The 9,680-nt window shown below is 44.8% G+C and overlaps 1 long non-coding RNA gene across 1 annotated transcript; it reads left to right on the top strand.

Annotated features, from left to right (window-relative positions):
• Positions 1-2,546: 2,546 nt before the first annotated feature.
• On the top strand, positions 2,547-4,319 carry LOC109771179 (uncharacterized). Its single transcript, XR_012183640.1, has 5 exons — positions 2,547-2,834; positions 3,008-3,068; positions 3,169-3,252; positions 3,582-3,697; positions 4,064-4,319. It is a non-coding gene; the product is annotated as an uncharacterized lncRNA (long non-coding RNA).
• Positions 4,320-9,680: the final 5,361 nt, after the last annotated feature.

Here is a 9,680-nt window from a genome sequence, read left to right as displayed (position 1 = left end):
AACAGACGGGCTCAATTTTGTGCTCACCCTGGTGTAGTAATAGTAGTACTAGGCAATGCAGTTGACGGGTGACCTTGGGGAGCGGCGACCGAGGGAATTGAACCGTTCTCGGCATGGTAGGTAACGTTGTCTAGTTACTAAATCATCCCTCCATTGTTCATCGGTAGTCATTATGGACCGGGAACATGAGGGGAATTTCCTAGGGCTGGAATTCTGGTCGCCAAATATTTCGACTCGAAACGCGGAGGCTCGACTGGTTGGGGTTGGCTAATGTGCGTACCACGCACACCACCAGAAGGACACGAGCCCGGTTTTTTTTAGATCAACACGAGCCAAGGTCTGGCTGGTACGCCGTTGGGTACCATTCGAGAATACGAAAGGAATCTTTTAAATTGCCCATATTTTCCTTGCAAATAGTAATCTCGACGTGGTAATTGATTTATGACGAGTTTTTGAATTAGAGTGAGTTTGTGATATAGTTATCTCAACGTGGATTTCACATTTCATGGTATCCCTAGTAAGTTTTTCATTGCAAATTCAAATTTAAAAGATGAACAATATGGTGGTGAGAAAACTTTGTATGTATGAAGCATATGACCCCACACACACAGATGAACACAACAATAATCCAATAAGTATAGTGCATCTATTTTTCCAAACCATGCATGTATGAAACGAATTCAAAAATACTCCTTCTGTTCCTAAATATTAGTCTTTTAGAGATTTCAACAAGTGACAACATACGGAGCAAAATGAGTGAATCTGCACTCTAAAATATGTCTACATCCGTATGTGCCAGTCCATTTGAAATCTCTAAAAAGACTAATATTTAGGAACGAAGGGAGTAAAATGTAAGACATGCATGGTCCTCAATTCAATATTTAAAATGAACAGGAAACTGAAACATGAATGTTAAGTCTAGTACTACAATACATGCAAATATTGTGTTTAGGCGGAGCTATGTAGATTGTCAGGGGTTAACCCCTCGACCTTAGATAAATTTGTGAAGCTCTGTTGAGGATTATTTAGATTATATTTGTCCCCACCCTAGCTCCCAAACACCGATTGGTTGTGCACCCCCTCCTCCCCGAGATAATATCATGTGCCCCCACACCTTAGATGCTATATGCTGATACGAGTTGCTTGGAGCTTGTAGATCTGAGATATAGCAGCTCACGTGATGTCTTAATATTTTTACAGGAAACCTTAATGAGTTTGAGAATTGCACACAATTTGTACAAAAACTACTCAGATGCCCTTGGATCCCATATCCAACGACCTCGAAGCTCGTATCACCGTAGCATCTAAGATGAAGGAGGACATCATATTCTCCTGTATCTAAGAATATCATGTCCTACCACACCTTAGATGCTTTGCTGATACAAGCTATTCGGAGCCGTTAGATTTGTGACCCAACAACTCGTCGGTGGTTTGAATGGTTTTTTGCAAAAAAGCCCCCAAAGAGTTCGGCCAGTGCTTACAAGCACAAAGACTGCTCAAATGCCATTGGATCTCAGATCAAACAACCTCGAAGCTCGTATCACCGTAGCATCCAACCTGCGAGAGCACCTGATGTTTTCTCGCATGGGAGAATATGAGGTGCTCCCGTATCATAGATTCTATGGTGATACGAGTTCACGAAGATCTAACGGCCCACAGTAGGAGGTTTGAATGTTTTTGCAATATACGACTGAGAGAGTTTGGGAATTGCACAGAAAGTACAAGTACTACGCATGTGCCATCTGATCACAGATCATACGACCTAGATGCTCGTATCACGTAGCAGCTAATTAAGCTACGGGGAGCACCTAATATGAGCAGCGGGGAGCCGTTGGATCCAAGATGCAGCGGCACGCACGAGGCATGAATGTTTTATTTACAAAAAACCTTTGAAGAGTTTGGAAATTGCGCATCTACCATTCTTAAGAAGTTACTCCCCACTACTCTCTATTCTTTCAACATGCACACTATCCACATCACCGATATGCCATGTCATTTTTCAGTTTTCAAAAGCAGCCAATCAATCTTATTCTGCTGGGAAAGAAAAAACCTGCATTTTTCCTTCTTCACCTGCAGCCGCTCATCTCGCGTCCCGCACGGCCGCCGACCCTCCCGTAGGATCGGATCCCACCTAGCCTCTCACCGCTGGAGCGCCGCCCATCCCCCGCCCTTCCTCCTTTCCTTCCTTGGCCCCACGCGTGCGTCTTCCTCTCTCACGGGCTGACCCTCACAAATTCTCAGTGGCTCAGATCTACATCCCAAGTGTTGGCCTCTCAGTGGCTCAGATCTACATTCATAGGGTGAGTGTATGCGCGTATATATGAGCGCTTGTGTGTGTACTGATGCTCAAAAAAAAAGGGTTGGCCTCTCCCGTGCTCCACACCCTTTCCTGTTGGGTCCTCCTTCCTTGGCTCCTCGCCTCCCAATAATTCTAGCATCGATTGACTTTCCAACATTTCTACCGTCCTATCATCTCTCCAATTAACTTCCCCACAATTGATTTCCCTTTATTCTCTTTATTATCTTCTACGACAGATGATCTTCATCTTCACTAAGATAAAAGGAACGGCTCATGTGTGAGGACATCGGCGCCGTCGAGGGGAAAGGTGATCCCGGACGACACCATGGTGCGTGCTCGTGGGATGGTGTCGTACCAGCCCAGTCCACACATGGAAGACGGAGTACAACCCCGCCGTCGCTAGCTTCTGGTCAGATCGATGGATCCGCGGCGACGGCGCTCGGCAAAACAACTCTGTTCAAGGAAGGGCTGCGATCTACATGAGCAAATACATGGCGTACCTGCAGATGAAGATGGCGCTAGCCATCCTATTCAGGTTCTAGCTTGTGAAGGGCCACCCCGTCAAATACTACATGTTGACCATCTTCTCCATGACGCACAATCTCAAGCTCCAGATGCAGATTGGCTATTGACTATTTAAATTTTCTCTAGCATATTGTATCAATAGTGTTACTTAAGGTAACTCCAATTCCTCAATTTTGTTAGCAGGATTGCGCTGATTTTTCTGAAGACATGTGAAGAAATTATCTTGCACCAATCTCCTTCGATGGTATGGCTTCAATAATCTTCTTCGTGTTCAACACATCTTCTATTTGTGATTACTGATGTATTCTGGGTGTATCTCTAGATAATCAAAATAGTTTTTGCAGGTTACTTTTGTTGTTAAATTCTTGTTAATGATGGACAACTCTAACCTGCGAGCCACGTTATGGTGATACAAATCTCCTTTGATGGTATGGCTTCCACAGATCTCCTTTTATTGTTCAACATATAATCTGCCAACCTGTGAAGAAATTAGCTTGCACAAATCTCCTTTGATGGACTGGCTTTCATAATCTTATTGCCGTTCAACACATCATCTATTTGTGACAACTGATGTATGCTGGATGTATCTCTAGATAATCAAAATATCATTTGTTTGCAGTTTGCTTTTTTGTTAAATTTCTTAATGACGGGCAATTCTAAACCGCTAGACATGTTATGGTGATAAAACTTATTTTCCATGTCTATGCATCTCTTTTTGTATTTCTCAACAATTTAATCGAACATTATCTCAATTCAGGCCATGGCTGACACTGCTCGATGGTGACATTTACCACATTTCGCGGATCCGTTAGCCAGAGATGGTTGTCACTGTTTCCATGCTCAAGGCGATCAACTTGGAGACTATTTAATGAAGTATCCTTCCTTTGGCTATTTAATCAATTGGGGCATGTTTTTCTCGGTTCATACATCATGATCAAGTTACTGAACCTAATTGTGTTGGCATATAATTCATCTTGGTATCATATCATGAAAATAAATATAGGAAAATTATGTTGCCTTGAAATAATTTTTTATTATTGGGTACACTATACCAATATAAACATTAAATTACCTACTTCTAGGCGCATAAGTTATGCTGCTATTACAGGACTGTACCATATGATATGGTTCTACATTGATATGTTAGAAGTCGCTCATTACTTTTCTGAACTCTGCTTAGTTGTACACCAGTATTTTTAGTGATCTATTTTCTTCTCTGTCCTTCTTTAGCAAACAAAGTGATTTATATTTGCAGAAGCTGGATGAGACCATACATTACAACCTTTCTCCCATATTTGAAACTTGGAAAAGTCTGAGGTGGTTCCAGAATGCGGAGATACATTTTAGTCGTCTTGGTATGTTAGAAGAGGTACCATGTTTAGATCAATGTTTTGGTTTATCGCTTACGGAAGATTTTGAAATGCATACACACAAATGATGCCATTTCTAAGCCATGTGCTCATACTGATATGATAATAAGATTCTTCCTTTAGTTATGTTTTTGCTATTTTGTCATTCCTTTTGCTGATTTGAGTAGTTTGGTTGACATGTGATTCTCGGGTGGTGTTGCCTGGGATTATGATGTTAGTTCCTCAACTCAGCATCAAGAGAATTGATTATCACATGCTGGTTTCAAAGTATGTTCTGACCAAAAATTTTGAGTTGCTCTTCCAGACTGGGTGAAGTATAATGCACGAGTGTGCAATTTAGTTGGTTAGCAAAGTGAAGGATTCAAGCAACCTTTTATGTTTTTGTTAGTAAACTGATGAATTCAGAGCAACCATTTATGTGTGATCCATCTTTTAGCATGAGAGACAACATGCTTAACAAGTGTTTCAAGTTATTTACATTTCCTTTGTCTACTATATCCAGTTTTTTTGGCCACAATTTCTGCAGCAACGCGTGTGGTATCATCTAGTAATTACAAAGACTACTCCCAAGTCATTGGATCTCACTTCCAACGATGTAAAAACTCGTATCACCATAGCATCTAAGCTGCGGGGTGGATGTGATATTCTATGCCGTTGTCATTTTTGTTCGTAAACTTGAAAAATACGTGTAACTCGTGCCTTACTTGTCTAACCGCGCAAAGTGTTTGTTCAAAAAAACCATCCTATACTGAAATATCGGAACAACACGCGGGGGTCCCACTTGTCATTGATCAAATTTGGACCTAAAACTAACAAATCTGAAAGACGAGATTCAAACTGGCAACCTGGACTACAGAGCGTAAGTCGATAGCCTGAAACAACAACGGTTGTTGGCTTTGTCCCATAACTTGATTTTATACAGTATTACGTTGAGTAGAGTAGAGGGAGTGCCTCGTCAACACGTGCATGACCGTTGACTCACTTACTGGTGGGTCCCAGGTCTGCGATCTCTCTCTCCTCTCCATCGTCTAACCTTTAGAGGCACGGACACACACAAAGAGCGGCGCTAGCTTGCCGTGGTGTTATTATAACTAAGAAAAGCTTGGAAAATAGAAGAATCGCCTAGAACAAGAGACGTTCTGGCTGGTCGAGACGGAGCTAACCACACCTATCCTCCGTGCCACATTAGCATGATGAAGTTGTGTGGCTAGTGGGGTGTTTTTGACGGACTGGCTCGGTCCCGAGGTCGAACCATAGGTACTACTACGTCTGATACAGTATATTTTTACACGCACATTTTTCCTCCGTGCCGAGACGTGGCACACCCTACCGCGCGGTTTCGGGGTCCTCTCGGGTGGTGCACGCATATATTCTTCCTTGCCGAGATGTGGGACGCCCTACCGCGCGTTTTCTGGGTCCTCCTCGGTCGTAGCGCCGAAGCAAGTAAATGAGTCGTCAAATCACGAAAGACCACCTTTCCCGCCGAGTACATCAGTGAAGCACGGTGGCTAGCTAGTTGGGCTAGTGCGACCGATTAGCTAGGCCACTGCCACATTTGTTTTTTCACCTTTTTTTTATCTCCTTGCTGGCAGGTAAATTTAAATATCCACCTCGGCGTTGCTCTAGTCTTTGGGTGCGGCAGGCGCGGCAGGATTTTTAATTTTTTGATTGACGGGAGCAGGCGCGGCAGGATTTTTAATTTTTTAATTGATGGGAGCAGGCGCGGCAGTAATTAGTCACGATGACTCCGCCTGTAAACCCACTGCTCCCTGATGTGAGAAGTCGTCGACTGGTGTTTTCCCATGGTGAAAACCTAAAGATTCCCCGTTCCTCGGCTGGCTCCCTCCACCTTCCCGTAGATTGCATTGCCTTTCAGCCGTTTCACCCCCTTTGCTTCCTCTTCCCATTGCTTCTACCTGGTGCCATGGCGGCGTAGCAGATCACGGAGTCTGAGGTGAGGCGCCAGACACAGGAGCTCGAGGCCAAGGATGTGGAGCTCAGGGCCAAGGACGTGGAGCTCCGTGAGCTCAAGGAGGAGAGGAGTGCCATGCTCCTCCGTTATGTGCGGGAGCTCACGGAGCTTAAAAAGCGGCAGGCGTCCACCACAAAGATGCTCGAGGTGTCGGCGGTGTTGCTGCAGAAAGCGGGAGATACGATAGACCGTCAGGGGAGGCGGCTGGAGCGCGAGCGGGCCGATCGTGACGAGTCCAGGATCGCCTCAGCCACTTGGTGGACCAAGTTGACACGCACGTGTTGCGGCTGCGCGATGCCTACCGTCGTGCCAGCGCGACCATGCCGGCCGGTGGGCTAAACCCGTTTGACCATCCCGTCGACTTCAACGAGCTGCGGCTTCCTGACCTGGTCTCCTTCTTCACCTATATCTCCGAGGAGCTGAGCCGTCTCCGCGCAATGGTGGGGGTAGAGCTGGACAAGGAGGGGTTGCGGGCTGCCGTCGCCGTTGCCGGGCGAATCCTCTCAGGGCTCCGCCACCGGAATCCACTCGTGCCATTGGACGCCGTCTTTGACGAGCTGGCTCCCGTCGACCAGGAGCGGGCTCTGCGGGCCGTTGCACCCTGCATCACCAACGTCGTGCGCCTCGAGAAGCAGGGGGACTTTGGCGGTGTTTAGGCGTCCTCTGCATGGGCATGTCCATGTCTTGGCGCAACATGACCGTTGGATCAAAATCAGACGGTGCAGATCAGTCACTGTAGCACAAAGCGTGTGGGTGTGTTTGGTTGCATTTCATCTCAATATAGTTGTTCCTTCTTTGTGTATTTGTGTTAACCTACTAGTGTGGACTCATGCACCCTTCATGCACTCTGCCAAACACCCAAAAGTGGGTCGAGAAGGGAACTTTTGCTCCCATCCCGTGCACCCTTCATACACCCTGCCTAACACCGAGTCGCCCTGCTTTATATGGTTCATGTTTCGTGGAGTACTTCAGCACCGTGCTCTCCGTGCGCTGTAGACCTAGTTCTGTTAACATTGATCTCACTGTTCATTCTCGACCGGACAGTCGAAAAAGCGGTACTATGTTACATTACTGTTCATATAGTTGACATGCGCACAACATCATTTGTTATCATCATATCTTACTACACTTGCAACAAGATTATGTAGTACTGACGTATGAACCACTGCACATGCCTAGTAGTAGGAGCACTATGTATGTTCAAGTGGCTACCGTGTTTCGCACTCCTCCGTCGTAAGAGTGGAAACGCTTGCTGTAATCATTTTTTTCTTCAAAAAAACAGTGGACTCGCTCTACCATGCGGATCCTCCTCGACAGTCGCCGGGAACTTTGCTACTCACTTTCGCCGACATGTGGGACAGCCATCATCAGGTTCCACCAGCCATGCACTAAATTACTCCGTAGTAGAGTTCCCAACTGCACGGTAGACTTCCCCGATCGAAGCGTCGCAGTAATGCCCAATGAGCCGTCAAATCACAAAACCCCCTCCTTTCCAGCAGTAAGTTGGACAGACGAAGCAACCCTCATTTCACTCTTCTCTCTCAGCTTCCTCTCTACCCAACCCTCGCTTCTCCCTCATCTTGTTCCTCATTTCTTCAAGAAAACCCCGACCTACTTCTGCCATTCTTCTTCTCTCCCAAAGAAGGAAAGGTGAGGGCATCAATGGTGTTGATTCTGGCCAAGGCCCGGTCTTGCAACCCCGAGACTAATCCTATAACTCCCTCTTTGTTCTTCTTTTGGGTTTGTGATTATGCTTTCTTTTCTTCTATTTCTATTTGACATTTTCTTGATGGACGCTGGAGCACCAGCCGAAGTGATGTCTATGGCTCTAGCAAAAACCATCGAGGCTCATGGTACAAAGAAGCGCAAACACCCCGCCGAGACTACCGCAGACAAGCTCAAAGCCATCGCCCTGTCCAAGCCCCCCTCTCCGGGATCCCTCATTAAGCAAGTCCAGGTAATATCTCTTCTTGACGATCTTTTTCTCGATCTTGATCGTGTTTTTTCATCTAACACGTAGTACTAGTACTAGTAGTACCACTTTCTGGGTGATCTTGCATGTGATTTTTGTCAAATGGCGGTTCTAAATTCCTCTTTTGACCAGAACATGCAAGAGGTTGACACTGATTTCTTATAGATTACTTTCAACTAATTTATGAACATCAATGCTACCTTTGAAGAGGGTATATTTGCATCAGTAACTTGTGTTATGGATATTGCAAGTAATCCCTCTGCTCTCATGCCTTTGAAGACATGTTCTAGTGTCTTTGTTCACTCATTTCTCTGCGTATATGTAGTCATATATGGAGTAAAATATCGGAAATCATCTTATATTTCTGAACGGAGGTAGTAATAAAATATTTGGTTTCTGTTTGAATTAGAACCAGGTCTGCAGTGGAGATGAAGTTCTCAAAGTCATGCCGTGTGAACTGGAAGACCTGAGGATGAGTTCTACTGATAAACTATCCAGCTGCTTTGTCCTTGTAGCCACGTGTCCTGAACTGCGTGTTCTCGAGGCTGTACTTGACCACAACAATTTCCTGACTGTGCCTTCGATTACGAATGGTGTGGTTCTTGTAAAGCTTCCCGTCAAATCTGATGCGGCCTGTCTTCATCGTCATGTTTATGAGTGGAAAGACCAATCTGTCAGGTTCTCCAAGGTTGAGGAGATGGTGATGGTGCCGGTAGACATCTCTCACGAAGTCCATGGCCTAGTCAGTTATGCGGGGTTCATCCCATAGGTCGGTGGCAAGAAATAGTCTGCAGAGTTTAATTAGTACAACTTTGCTTGTCTGCAGTAAGTACTATTGTTCAGTACTTGATTTGTGTTTGTGAACCCTGTATTGTTTAGTACTGCCGCTTTTGGTGTGTGGTGAGTCCTAAGAACAGTCTATGTTAATGTCTGTCCACTCAATTTAGTCTATATATTTTGAAGTATCCATATCATCTTTTTTGTGAGGACGGTTTATCAATTATGGTTACACTACAATATCTGTATGCGTTGCAGGGTTTATCGCACCCGCCAGGATTTCCAGTCCCATGGATGTTCAGTCCATACGATTTTTCACGACCTTTGGACTGTCCTGCTTGTGGGAGTAGGCGGGGGCCCTGCATGCCACGCGTAGTTGGACGACCAATCTTCTGTTTAGTACTTCAACATAGTGATTTCCTGGTAAGGATTCACTCGTGTCACATCAAGTAAATCTTATTGATTTACTGTCTAAATCTTATTGATTTAATGTATTGTTTTCTTTCTTTTGCTGCAATTTTACGATGCAGATTTTGCCATGTGACATTCATCACAGAGTAAACCGTTTGGTTTGCTCTACGATGGATATTTGCAGGTTTCACTTATTATGTCGTGTCAGTAATGAAGGCACTGTCCATCACTTATATTACTGGAAAAAATTGAATCAGTCTGTTGTTTGAGTACAAGCTGAATCCCTATGATGAAATGCAGTTTGGTTTAACAAACACGCCACAATTAGTCCTTCTCGCGTTTAAAAAAATGAAG

Source organism: Aegilops tauschii, chromosome 5, assembly GCF_002575655.3.
Source record: "Aegilops tauschii subsp. strangulata cultivar AL8/78 chromosome 5, Aet v6.0, whole genome shotgun sequence".
In the NCBI taxonomy this organism is placed as follows: Eukaryota; Viridiplantae; Streptophyta; class Magnoliopsida; order Poales; family Poaceae; genus Aegilops; species Aegilops tauschii.
This window is presented reverse-complemented; position numbering and strand designations above follow the sequence as displayed.